Genomic DNA, 13,993 nt, shown 5'->3' with positions numbered 1-13,993 from the left:
TATTGCTTGGCCATGACAAAAAGAGGTAAAAAGGGACAAAAGTATTTGCCTACTTGAATGGTTGGAATTTATCCACACTCTATTTGAATATGACAAATTTATTTGGGATTCAAGATTTCTTGCAATTGATATAGCTCTCTTGGGTTTCATTCAAATCCATTTACATTGTTCCCCCAATTCAAACTCTAACAAGCATTTGTATCATTTTTCTTTTTATCACTTTGTGGACAAGATCATTGTGACGTTCATCGAATGATTTTAGATAGATTATAAGAAGATCAAGTTGAAGCCAAAATATGCATCTTTTGAACTCAAGGATGTTGAAAATGAGTGCAACAATCACTATATATAATAACATTAAGTATTTTCATTTTCCAAAATATCAAACAATATCCCATTTCCATCTTTGGTGCAATTCTCTATGTGGAAGGGTATAAATGTAAAATCATATGATTGGAAACTTCATTTCCATATTTGGTGTAACTAATTGATTAGCATTTATAATGAAATTAGAAAAAGGTACAACAATCACTATATATAGTAAATTATTTTCACTTTCCAAAATATCAAACATATTAGATTACTCTATAATAATGAATAGAATATTTATGCAATAAACCTATTAAATTATGATTATAATTAATAGAAAATTCTTGCAATAAATTTATAAAATTATAATTACAGTGTTAAAATATTTTATGTTGAGATTCTTCTAAAATTTATGCTTCACGGCATTTCCTTTCCAACATTTGATGCAATTGCAAGTTAAAACACATTTTAATGATTTAATATTTAACATAGATAAATAATAAAATTCAATAATTTAATTGTTTTATGTTTATTGGTTTTTTTGGACTTAAATAATATAAATATTAATTAAATTGATTTATAGAAACTTAATAATTTCAAAAATGTATATAGATTTAACCATTTAAGATTCTATTATTAATAAATAAATTTTAAACTAGTAAGCTTGATTAATTTTCCATTTCACGGTAGGTTAACCATTCAAATGTAACACAAAATGGTCCGTTTGATTACAATGCTTACGTATTCCAAAAGCAACAGTTTCTATCATTGGTACGAAACACTGACAGTGTAAACATGATATGTAACCTGGAATTCGATCTGATTTTGATATATAATACCGTAATCGATTTTGATATTTACCCCGTAAGGCGTTTCCCTTTGGAATGAATTGACCCAGCTGACACCGTGTCCTCTTGTTAACCGTTGATTTGTGGTGTTAGACGATCGAACAAAGTTTGATCGTTGATCGTGGGAAGCCGAAGATCGTGGGAAGCCGAACAATCAAAAGCAGTTTTCTTGTCATTCTCCTGGTTGTATTCCTTCCTTCTGCCCTTGCGCGCTGGTCCTTCGCTCGACCAGGATGCCTCAAATTCAGTACTCAGATAAATACACTGATTGCGCGCTGGTCCTTCGCTCGACCAGGATGCCTCAAATTCAGTACTCAGATAAATACACTGATGATACTTATGAATATAGGTCTGTAACTCAGAGTTTGCGCTATTTTTTTTGTTAAATAAAATATTTGTTTTGCTTTTTGGCTGGATGGTGGACTTTCAGATCCAGGAGTAGCTGTAAATGCTTGCCAGACAATCTCAGAAACATTGCAAGGCCAACAACACTGCAGGTATGATCTTCTTTACACCTCTCCATATGTTTTCGATTAGCCAAAAACTCTTCTCTACACCTCTCAATATGCTTCTGACTGGTTTAAAACTCCGCATAATGAGGAAATATTTCTTTATTTTCTGTTTTATGATTTCTGGAAGAAAATGCACTCCAGTGGATGAAAGTCCTTGTAAAATGGAAGGCTTTCTGGCAGCTGCGCCTGTCGGAGCAAAGGTGAAGGCTTTCGAGCAGCTTCGCCTGTTGAAGCTTTTACTTTGACAGTTTTAACAGCATGCAAATGCCCTGTTCAAGATATTATGAACCAGAAGATGCATTTAAATCACTTAGTTATAGAAAATTTAAATGCACGATTACGATCATGTGTTTAAAGGTTTGATATTGAAAATTTCCTGGAAATACTCTGGAAGAATTGTGTTCCAGTGGATGAAAATGCTTGAAAATTTAGGCTTTTGAGCAACTGAACCTGTTTGACTGTTTTACCTGCATGCAAATGTTAATTTGAAGAAAAGACTACGCAGAAGGAACTGGATTCAAAGCATTTACTTAGAGGAAATCTAAATACACGCTTAAGATCTTTGATTAAAGGTTGGAAGATTTCTTGGAAATATGTTCTGTGCGTTTGGTTCTGGCCGGATATTTATTTTTACCTTCTTTAATTTTATATATTTATTTATTTTTAAAATTTTATTTGACGAAGCTGGACAAAATTTACCGATTTAGGCACAGCTTATCACTGAATGTGACTATCATATATTCTGCAGTTTTATAATATTGCATTTGATTTCAACGCCACTTCCATCGGGCTGTTATCGATGAAAGCTCGATTTATGCATGAAATTGGTCCTCAAACAACTTTTAATGGTAGCTTCACGGATGGCCTCTAATAAAGATACTGTTTCATAGAAAAATGTTAGATTGAAATGCTATTACGCTGGTCTTTGTTGATCTTTGTTAATGTTTTTCCAGAACAGAAGCGGATGCTAAAGCTTATATCATTTTTGTTCTATTTGTCGGAAAGTGAATATTAATACTGTAGGTAGCATCTTCATCAGGATTCGGTTGCATAGAGTTCCTTTTGCCCTTCTTGAAAAGCGTTTAAATTTTTTATTAAGAAAACTGAAAGGGAAAAATGTAATAGTGCTAGGACGAGTTTCTCGAGAGTTGTTGCAGTTGGAACTTGGGACTTTATTAGCATTTGCATCTGATGATTCCATAACAAATCCAATTCGAATGACGGGGTTTTCTTCTTATAGACGGGTTGATTGAATTTTTTATAGTCGGTAAAAAAATTAGTAGCAATGTTCAAAACAAGGGAAGTTAATCTTTTAATTACGCCGTAAGGCGTTTCCCTTTGGAATGAATTGACCCAGCTGACACCGTGTCCTATTGTTAACCGTTGATTTGTGGTGTTAGACGATCGAACAAAGTTTGATCGTTGATCGTGGGAAGCCGAAGATCGTGGGAAGCCGAACGATCAAAAGCAGTTTTCTTGTCATTCTCCTGGTTGTATTCCTTCCTTCTGCCCTTGCGCGCTGGTCCTTCGCTCGACCAGGATGCCTCAAATTCAGTACTCAGATAAATACACTGATTGCGCGCTGGTCCTTCGCTCGACCAGGATGCCTCAAATTCAGTACTCAGATAAATACACTGATGATACTTATGAATATAGGTCTGTAACTCAGAGTTTGCGCTATTTTTTTTGTTAAATAAAATATTTGTTTTGCTTTTTGGCTGGATGGTGGACTTTCAGATCCACTCAACGAACCGCATACTACATCTATCATTGACAACCTCCTATTGATTTAACCCTATACATACATACAATTGCAGTTGCCCTTCATTGCCACTGTAATTTGGAGCCTGGTTCTTTATTATTCAAAGAAAACGCTCTACCTGTAAACTCCTTCAATGCACTGTCATTCACTTGGCAGAACATATTCTCCCATCCATGGGGTTTGATGGCCCTGTTGCAAAGGCCTGGAGCTCGATCTTGGGACAGAATGTCTTCAAGTTTTATGCTAGCGGGAGCCGATATTGCCAGGGCTTGTTGGCGACCATGGAGCTTCAGAGCAGGCATGATGTGATCTTGAGGATGTATAATTCTATAGTGCCTTGTAAGGATGAGGTCAATATCGAGGTTTATATGAATGAGGATGGTATGGATGCTGTCATATTTGCGCTCCTCAGCAAGAAGGCTGCCAAGAGTATGCACAAGGATACCAGGGATCTCCAACAGTATGCCAGCTTGCTTATGCTGCATTCGAATTGGAAGTGGCTCAGCGAGGAGCTCGTTGCAGTTGCCGAGTCGCAGATCCTATTTTCTTTCCCCTCATTTATTTGTATATTTATCCTAATAATATAGGAGTTTAAATCCGCCCAATTCCCATTGATGTGGTAAACGAAGATTTGTATTATCGTTACTTATTTTTGGATCTATCCAATAGGTTAGTCCACATAGGAGAAACGGAAATGTTAGACAGAGAATTTCCTCGAGACCCGGAACTTATGGAAAAATGTTGTTAGGCAGGGAATTTTCGTGAGCCCTAGAACTTGGTCAATAACATTTTTTCTTCATATTCGTGCTTCAAAACTTCTAGGTATGAATTTTCAATGTCCACCCTTAACAGGGATGCTCCTATTTCATTCTGGAAGGTGTCAAGACTGCCTGTGTATCTCTGCCCAAATCATAGTTTAAAAAGAGTGGTTTCATATTGAATAGGATTCAAAAACTTATAACCTTTTTGTTAAAGACTGTTAGATTCATTATAATTGCATTTAGAACAGATAGTAACAGGTCTTGGGAAGCGTGTTTCAAATTTGTCTTGATTTACATGGCTGCTTTTATTCCACTCTGTATCTTTGTAAAAATATTACGTTAATAAAAATAGTTTCAAATTGAATAGGAATTCAAAAGTTTATAACTTTCTTGCTGAAAATTGATAAATTCTTTATAACTGTATTCAACAGATTTTCCTTAAAGGCAGATCATAGCTCTGTCCCCTCAAAACAACCGACATGAATACATCGATATGGTGGTCCATCCTTGTCACCACTTCTTTCTGATTCAATTCCATTCTGAAGAGGTCAAAACTACCTGTGTCTTTGTCCAAATCTTAGTTTAAATAGAGCAGTTCCATATTGAATAGAATTCAAGAGCTTATAACCTTACTGAAAATTGTTGGATCCTTTACAGCTGCAATAAGAACCGATAGTAGCATGTCTTGGGAAATCCTGTTGCAAATATTCCGTGTATGAATTGTCAATGTCTTGACTGAAGCCATTCCACTCTGGAAGAAGTCAAAAGCTACCTGTGTGTTTCTGTACTAGTTTAAAATTAAATAGAATTCAAAAACTTCTTATAACTTTTTTTTTGTTTGTGAAAATCGTTAGATTTTTTTTATATATAGAGGATTGTAGAATATATATATATATATATATATATATATTTTTTTTTCCTCTCTCTTCTCTTTTTCCGGAAAAAAGAGGAAGCAACGCTCACTGGTAGATATCACTGTGCCTTATTGCTTTCATAGGTGCACAACTTCGTTCACCGCCTTCAGACTTGCAGGTATTTCTAAAACTTGTTTTCCATTAAAATAATAATAATAATAATGGATCGAACACTATATGCAGTGAATTATTGTTTTATGTTCAAGATAATGGATAGCCTTTAATATTTTTAAGTTCTGGCTGGTAGCTATCTGCTTTTTGGATAAATCTTATATTTATTTAGATGTCAGGATTGATATCCATGTTACTTCTTCTTTTATAGGTGCACAACTTCATTCACCGCCTTTAGACATGCACATGCAGGAATTTCTCAAACTTGTTTTCCATAAAGATAATGGATCAAACACTATATGCATTGAATTATTGTTTTATGTTCAAGATGATGGATAGTCTTTAATATTTTTATTTTCTGGTTGGTAGCTATCTGTCAATGTCTCACCTTGCTTAACAAGGCTAATCTCATTCCATTCTGGAAGAGGTCAAAAACTACCTGCCTACCTGTGTCTCTGTAAATCTTAGTTTAAAAAAGAACTAATTTCATTTTGAATAGAATTCAAAAACTTAGAACCTTTTTATTGAAGACTCTGAAATATGCTTATGATTATGTTAAAAACAGATACTAAAAGGTCTGCATTAAGAAAATATATTTTCTATCAGGGATTGTTCTTGGTTATGTCAAGAGCAGCAAAGCTGTCTAGATGGATATGGACGTTGCTCCTTAGCCTAAGGAATTACTAATTTCATATATGCACAGCTTCATTCACAGCCTTTGGACTTGTATGTATTTTTTTTCTTTTTCTATTAGGATAGTGGATGATGGATGGAGACTATACAATGGATTATTGTTATTTCTCAAGATAATTGATAGGTTTGGTTGTCTTTATAAATGTTATGGTTATTATCCATGAATTTTTTAATCAATTTTATATTTTATTTATTGTAGTAATGAGTTTAAAGCAACGAATCATAGATGCAGAAAGATAATTTATATTTGAGTTATTTACCACTAAAATTTATTTGTGTGTTTTTTTAAGTAATAGAACAATTCCAATCCGCCTCAGTGATGTAGTGAACGAAAATTTGTATGATCATTTGCTTATGAATCTCTACAATGCTTAGTGCAGAGAGGAGAAACGGAAATGTTAGAGAGAGCATGGAAAAATGTTAGACAGAGTATTTTCGTGACAAGTAGAACTTAGTTAGGAAAATTTTTCCTTCATATTCGTGCTTCAAATCTTCCAAGTACGAATTTTCAATGTCCCCCTTAAAAGGGTTGTTCCCATTCCATTCTGGAAGAAGTCAAAACGGTCTATGTTTCTTTGCCCAAATCTTAGTTTAGAGAGTGGTTTCATATTGAATAGGATTCAAAAGCTTATAACCTTCCTGTTAAATATTGTTAGATTCATTATAATTGCATTTAGAACAGATTATTCCATTCAGGAAGATGAAAAAAACTAATTGTGTCTTTCTAAAAAATCTAAAATTAATAAAATTCAAAAGTTTATAACCTTCTCTTTGAAAATTGATACATTCTTTACCACAGTCACACTTGCCCAGGGAAGACACAAGGAGAATCTTTCCCTCCCAATTTCTAATGGTAGCGTCATAGATGCCAAACTCATTATTAGACCTTTAAGAGACTAGTTGTATCTGAAGCCCATTCTTGAAAACAAGAAGTCCACTTTCTGACAAAATCCATATTTTCAGACAAATGGAATAGCTCCTTTTTTGTACTCTATATTGCTGGCAATTGTACAACTTTTTACATGACACAGTCTTCAGAATTTTGTGAAATATGTCAGAATATACTTAAGACATCCGATACCTTTAAGAGTATCGCCTAGGTTGGAGGGAGGGATATTTCCGACAAAACAATGACCTACACGAAATAGGGGGGCCCTGGAGTAGCGCTAAACAATAAGGACTACGGATAAATAGGTAGGGGTGCGCGATGTCCTACCAGCAAAAGCGTTGGGTGTACTTAGCCAAACCAAAAAGCGATGTGTACCCAGCTGTACATGGGAAGAGGTGGTTTCAGGGTACTTCATAAGGCAAGGGCTAACCAGCCTGCCATAGGGCATTAAATGCCTAGGAATATGCATGCTCTATAACAAAATAACACCCAGTCTTTACTTTTAATTTATGTAGCCACCAAGGACTGTGTGTTATTTTGTTATAGAGCATGCATATACCTGGGCATTTAATGCCCTATGGCAAGCTGGTTAGCCCTTGCCTAATGGAAAGAACGTTCAGGGAAAGAGGGTAGTACACAAAAATTATTTACTACTTTAATTTGACTTGAAACCATCGCATAGATTATAAGAGCTGAGGATTATCTCGAAAGCTATACAGATTTATCAAACTTATTAGTGTAGTTTAGATTTATTATTAGTTTATTTAGCCGATAAGTCTTTTTATGCATCAACAATTGTCAACATTTTTACTCTGCGTCGTTCGATCAAGTGAGACACTTTCAACCGTTGATTTGAAGTGTCATCTGGCAAGCATGCACTATACTTCAAATGCTTTTTCCAAATATCGGTTGAGTTGCCTTCTTTTCACCTCCGAGTTATGCGGTGCATTGAACTTGGCCCTATTACACAAAAACTATGATCCCTTGAAGGCCCTCAGTGTTACTACATAGAGTTCCTTTGTGCCACTTTCCTGATCGCCTTTGTTGTCCATTACTTCGTGACTTCGTGGGCCGACGGCAAAACGAGCAAATCACCTTAGCCTGGGCAACGTAATTTGCAACGAAGGACGGGGTCTTTGAGAAAATTTTTAGTTTATTAGGTACCGGGGATGGAAACGATACTCCCTTGCTGCTGAAAGAAGGACAGAATGTCTTCAAGTTTTATACTGGTGGGCGCCGATATTGCCAGGGCTTGTTGGCGACCATGGAGCTTTAGAGCAGGCATGATTTGATCTCGAGGATGTATAATTCTATAGTGCCTTGTATGGATGAGGTAAATATTGAGGTTTATGTGAATGAGGATGGTATGGATGCTGTCGTATTTGCGCTGGCCAGGAAGAACGCTGCCAAGAGTATGCACAAGGATACCAGGGATCTCCAACAATGTGCTAGCTTGCTTACGCCGCCTTTGAACCAGAAGTGGCTCAGCAAGGAGCTCATTGCAATTTCTGAGTCGCAGATCCTGTTTTCTTTCCCCTCATTTTGGTTTAAATTCTGCTTCTTTGTTTTGAGCGATGCCGAACAAACCATCTTTGATGTCAAGAGACTCATTGGGAGAAAGTAAGTACTCTGATCTCTGATTTTCCCATTCATTAGACAATTATATTTATTGCAAGTCCAATTCTTGCCTTGATATTGAACCCACAAGGATGCCAATCATGAAATTTTCATGTTAAGTTAGGGGTCGAGCAACATTCTAGTTGGGGTCAGATCAGGATTTGATTTATGCCCTGTCCAAACTTGAAGAAAATGATTTCAAACTTTTACTTGATGAGCACAATTAAATGAAAACATTTGTTTTATATAGGTTTGAAGGCAAAGAAGTTCAGAGGGATATGAAACTGGTACCATACAAGATTGTGAACAAAGATGGGAAACCTTATATTCAAGTTCAGGTACGATATGGAGAGACAAAGGTATTTAGCCCTGAGGAAATCAGTTCTACGATTTTGACTAAGATGAAGGAGATTGCAGAAGCATTCCTTGGCCAGACTATAAAGGATGATGTGGTCACTGCACTAGTACCATACAAGATTGTGAACAAAGATGGGAAATCTTATATTCAAGTTCAGGTATGAGATGGAGAGACAAAAGGAATTTAGCCCTAAGGAAATCAGTGCTATGATTTTGACTAAGATGAAGGAGACTGCAAAAGCATTCCTTGGCAAGGCTATAAAGGATGCTATGGTGACTGTCCCTAGTATGTTTTCTTTTCAACCTTTTTTTTAATGAGGTTGTGGGTAACCAATTGTTGACTGTGTTGTCACTGTCAACTTGTGGGCTTGCGCAGGTTATTTTATTGATGCACAGTGCCAAGCAACGAAGGATGCCGGTGTTATTGCTGGCTTGAATGTAGCTCATATTATCAACGAACCCATAGCTGCAGTGATATCTTATGGCATGGACAAGAAGGGTGGAGACAAAAATATTGTTTTTTTTTATCTTGGCGGTGGCATGTTTGATGTCAGCGTTTTGACTATTGATAACAGAGTTTTTGAGGTTTTGGCTACAAATGGTGATAGCCATCTTAGAGGTAATCTGTCTAAACTTTGTCTGGCAGTTTTACATTATGAATTTGAATGTGTGCACGGTGGTTATCATTGACTTTTTTGGTTGGCGTTCGAGCTTTGAACTTACCGGGATGTACACTAATATGTAGGTGAAGACTTTGACCAAAGGATAATGGAATATTTCATCAAATTGATCAAGAAAAAGCACATAAAGGATATTAGTAAGAATAGCATAAATGAAATAAGACATTCAATGTGTTCCTTGTAATATAGATATAATCAAAACATCTAAAGAAAAGTAATTGTACAATGATGCAGTAAAAAAAAACAAGGTTTTTCACAAACCACTTAACTCTTTTAGAAAAATTCAACAATTCCAATTTAATAATCCTATCGGCATCTCTTTGTACTTTTTGGGACAATCAAAGTAACAAAACCATACAAATTAGGTAGCACAACCAGATACTTCTCAACATACATACCGTCAAAGACCTTCCTTCCTTATCTTTGGAAAAGCAAAGAGCGGAAAATGGCTTGATATAGAAGACCCACCTTCTGTCATATCCAGCTCTGATGGATCACCATCTACTCTCCAGTCAAAAGAGTGCAGCAGCTGAGCTAGTGCAAGGTCAATCATGGAAACAGCCATGGCGGCCCCTGGGCACCCTCTCCTCCCTGCTGAGATGGGAAGCATCCTGACATTTGATTGACCTGTCACTAAATCCATAACATGGTCATGCTCACCCAATTCATGCATGAATCTCTCCGGCTTGAAAACCAAAGCATCCACCCCCCACACATTGGGATCCCTTCCAATAGTCCACACATTCACGATTACTATTGTTTTTTTAGGTATATTGTATCCGCATACGCTCGTGGTCTCTACAGATTCATGGGGAATCGCTAGCGGCCCCGTTGGATGTAATCGCAGCATCTCTTTCACAACACATTGAAGGAACTTCATCCTTCCCACATCGGATCCGTTTACTTTGCCACGTTTTCCGACACAGGATTCTATTTCTTGCTGCAACTTTTTCAGGACATGGGGATGTCTGAGCAGCTCACTCATTGCCCATTCTAACGTGGATGCCGACGTCTCCATTCCAGCGATGAGTATGTCCTGTACAAACCAATGGGAAAACAGTTTATGTTGTCAATTAAAAATCAATGTAATATTGAATTGCTGAAGTTAATTTATTTGCATCTAGATTCAGGGGGTTCTTGGGAATATTTTGAAATTTGAAGGACAGGGCAGAGTGTGGTAAAGAGGGATGTCAATTATGTGACCTTCCAATAGATTTCCTAAATTTACAATAAAAAAGAATCGATTTAGCTGTTTAACTCGATTTAAGATTTCCTATCTACATACAAACATAATCAATTTAACTGCTTCCCGTTTGGCTTTGGTGTCTCCCTTTATATCATTGTTATCAGCTGTCATCTGCAGCAACACATCCACAAAATCTTTAACATGCTCTGCCTCTGCCTCTGCCGGTCCCTGGCTGTGGCCGTCGCTGGAGGGCGTGGCGGCCTGAACATGAAGATGATCGTCTATAATTTTCTCAGCGAAGGCATCGTATGTTTTGCTTATTTCCACCATACGCCGCTTGTTACTTGTGTTCTTTGATGGAAGTTTTGTAATGAATGAACGAAATGTGTTCTTTGATGGAAGTTTTGTAATGAATGATTGAAAAATACATGGTGAGAGAAAAATGCATATTATGCTAATTAAGGAACGTTTTTCACTTGTTGAACTTGTAGTATACATGTTAATCTGTTACTTGTGTTCTTTGATGGAAGTTTTGTAATGAATGAACGAAATGTGTTCTTTGATGGAAGTTCTGTAATGAATGATTGAAAAATACATGGTGAGAGAAAAATCCATATTATGCTAATTAAGGAACGTTTTTCACTTGTTGAACTTGTAGTATTGAATTTAACACACTAACACTTTACAACAATGAACTAACAATCTTCATGATGAAAATAATAATATCGAAGATTTATCTACATAATGAAAAAGGAAATATGGGATATTCCAATCACATTCCGAGGCATTTTTTAAAATGTGGATGTGAGAAAAGGTTGTTGTGGAAGGTGTTGTTTGTATATGGGAAATTTCTTGATCATGGTGTGTAATCTTAATGTTGATAGGTGGAAGGTGTTGTTTGTATATGGGAAATTTCCTGATCATGGTGTGTAATCCTAATGTTGATAGATATGTCTACTTTAAAATGTGGATGTGAGAAAGGTTGTTGTGGAAGGTGTTGTTTGTATATGAGAAATTTCCTGATCATTGTATGTAATCCTAATGTTGATAGATATGTCTACTAAGTGGTTCTAGTTAATGGGGCATTGATGTGAGCATTCAATATATTTTTATTCTTTATCAAAGTATTTTTTTGTTGTATTTTTGTAATTCAATTTATGCCTTACGGCGTTTCCTTTGCAACATTTGGTGCAAACGCTAGTTTGTGTACTTTCAAAATGTTTGTTCCTACATGATGTTGGTCAATGAGCCCAAAGAATGTCTAACGTAAAAAATGTTTTAAATAAATAAATAAAATGCTATAGAAACATAAGCCTTGCACTAATTTCTCTTCCTTAAATATCTCAAGCGGATAACCATAAAAGAAAGTAAACCCTTAATGGATTGGCATTTGGTTTAGTGCATAGCTATTAAATTCTAAAGAATCGGTTCGTTTAAGGATATCTAGTCTTCTAGGGCCTATGTTACGTCTTCCTTCGAAAGGAAATTGTTACGAGGACTAAAAGAGAGAATATTACACTTGGCTGCCCGTGTTTCAATGAGGCCACAATTTGGTAGAATCTTTTAGTTCTCCCTCTCATTATCCTTGCCTTGACTAAAAACAATACTATTAGAAAGACTAAGGAAAAGGTAGGTGCCATTTCTGGGGAAGATCTATCTGCCAGACTCCTCTTTTCAAGATTCGATTGGCCTTCATGATGTACCTGTCTTATCCTTTTTTATCCTTGGGCCCTTAGAGCACAGATGCCCTCACAGGGTGCCCCTTGATGAAAATTCTATCATTTAACATGAGGGGGTTATGGGATTGCTCCAAACAATTGGATCTCCGACACTATATTCATCTTATTTGTCATGCTGTCACTTTTATTCAAGAAAATCTATCCTCTGTTGCACGTGCTATTGCATACTTTCTGGAAATTTGCCCCACTTGGAAGTTTGTTGGGGTGGATTCCACCAGTCACTCCGGGGGTTTATTGGCCATGTGGGATCCGTGGCGGGAAAATTTTCATGCATATAGCCTCATCGCTGGAATTTTGATGTTGGGTCAAATACATGGAAATTTGTGTCACTTTCATCTTCTCAACATATATGCCCCATATACAAATCATTTTGAGTTTTGGGACTAGATTCAAAACAACAATATACTCAACATTATTGTCATCATATTGGCAGGGGATCTTAATGCCACTCTGTTGGCTCATGAAAGACGCGGTGTCCATTCCCAACCAGATCCTTTGGTGGATCAGTGGTTTGTACTCTTTTTTGTACACCATTTGATTGATATTTTCCCTGTCCTGATCTCACCCAGCTGGAGCAACCACAGATCGGGGGATGAGTATATTGGAAAGCGCCTAAATAGATTTCATGTAAAGGAATAGTTGGTTGAGAAGATGGGGAATATTAGATCCTAGATACACAGGACCTACATCTCTGATCACTTGCTTATTATTCTATAATGGATACCGGATGACAAAATACATGGCATTCCTTTCAAGTTCAACAGATTGTAGTTAGAGGATGAAGACTATAACAAACTGGTGAGATCAACATGGACTGATATGCTTGATTCTCAGATGGGAACTATGATGGTGATTATGACGAAAAAGCTCAATTCTATTAAGAAAAAAACTAAAATCTGGGAGCATAACAAGAAGAAATAGATGCTTTGGGCGCTAAAACAAATTACAAAGGAGATAACTAGTTTTGGAAAATTGATGGAACAAAAATCCCTGACGTAGGTAGAATGGGAATATCTCAGGATGTTAAAGGTCCTGAAAAACAAGTTTCTCCACATAAAGGAAGTCACATGGAAGTTCTAGAGTACGGCAACCTTGCTGTGAGAGAGACTGCAACACCAAATATTTTCACAAATTTGCAAACCACCGAAAATAGATTAATACAATCTAACTGATTGAGGATATGAATGAGGAAACAAAGCACACTACGGAAGAGATACAAGCTAAGGTTGTCAGGTATTTTGAAAATTTATATAAAAACCAGGAGGAGGTGAGTTTTGAAGATCGGACGTGGGCTTTGGAGTGGTACCCTCAGATGTTCACTAATGAATCTAATGGGGATCTCTTCTGACCTACCAATTTGTAGGAGATATTGGAAGTGTTAAAATCCTTTGCCAAGGATATGTGCTTGGGCCCCAATGGATGGATGGTGGAATTCTTTCTGCACTTCTTTGATCTTGTGGGATAGAACATCCTGGATATTGTGGAGGAATCCAAGACTACATGTAAGATCTCGGGTGCCATTAACTCTACTTTTCTGGCTCTTATTCCTAAATCCTCAAATCTCACTAATTTTGGAGATTTCCGACCCATATCCCTCCACAACATCTTATATAAT

At 36.5% G+C, this 13,993-nt stretch overlaps 1 long non-coding RNA gene and 1 pseudogene across 1 annotated transcript; one reads left to right on the top strand and one right to left on the bottom strand.

The window, feature by feature from the left end:
* Positions 1-4,620: 4,620 nt before the first annotated feature.
* Positions 4,621-5,228, top strand: LOC149199802 (uncharacterized). The gene is made up of 3 exons (XR_016253316.1): positions 4,621-4,739; positions 4,850-4,966; positions 5,190-5,228. It is a non-coding gene; the product is annotated as an uncharacterized LOC149199802 (long non-coding RNA).
* A 4,625-nt stretch (positions 5,229-9,853) lies between these two features.
* LOC149199801 (cytochrome P450 750A1 pseudogene) lies at positions 9,854-10,969 on the bottom strand (annotated as a pseudogene).
* Positions 10,970-13,993: the final 3,024 nt, after the last annotated feature.

This window comes from Pinus tabuliformis, chromosome 2_1 (assembly GCF_031772625.1).
Source record: "Pinus tabuliformis cultivar Carrire ecotype Pingquan chromosome 2_1, CPIR1, whole genome shotgun sequence".
NCBI classification, from domain to species: domain Eukaryota; kingdom Viridiplantae; phylum Streptophyta; class Pinopsida; order Pinales; family Pinaceae; genus Pinus; species Pinus tabuliformis.
Note: the sequence above shows the minus strand (reverse complement) of the source record. Positions and strands in the feature narration are given on the sequence as shown.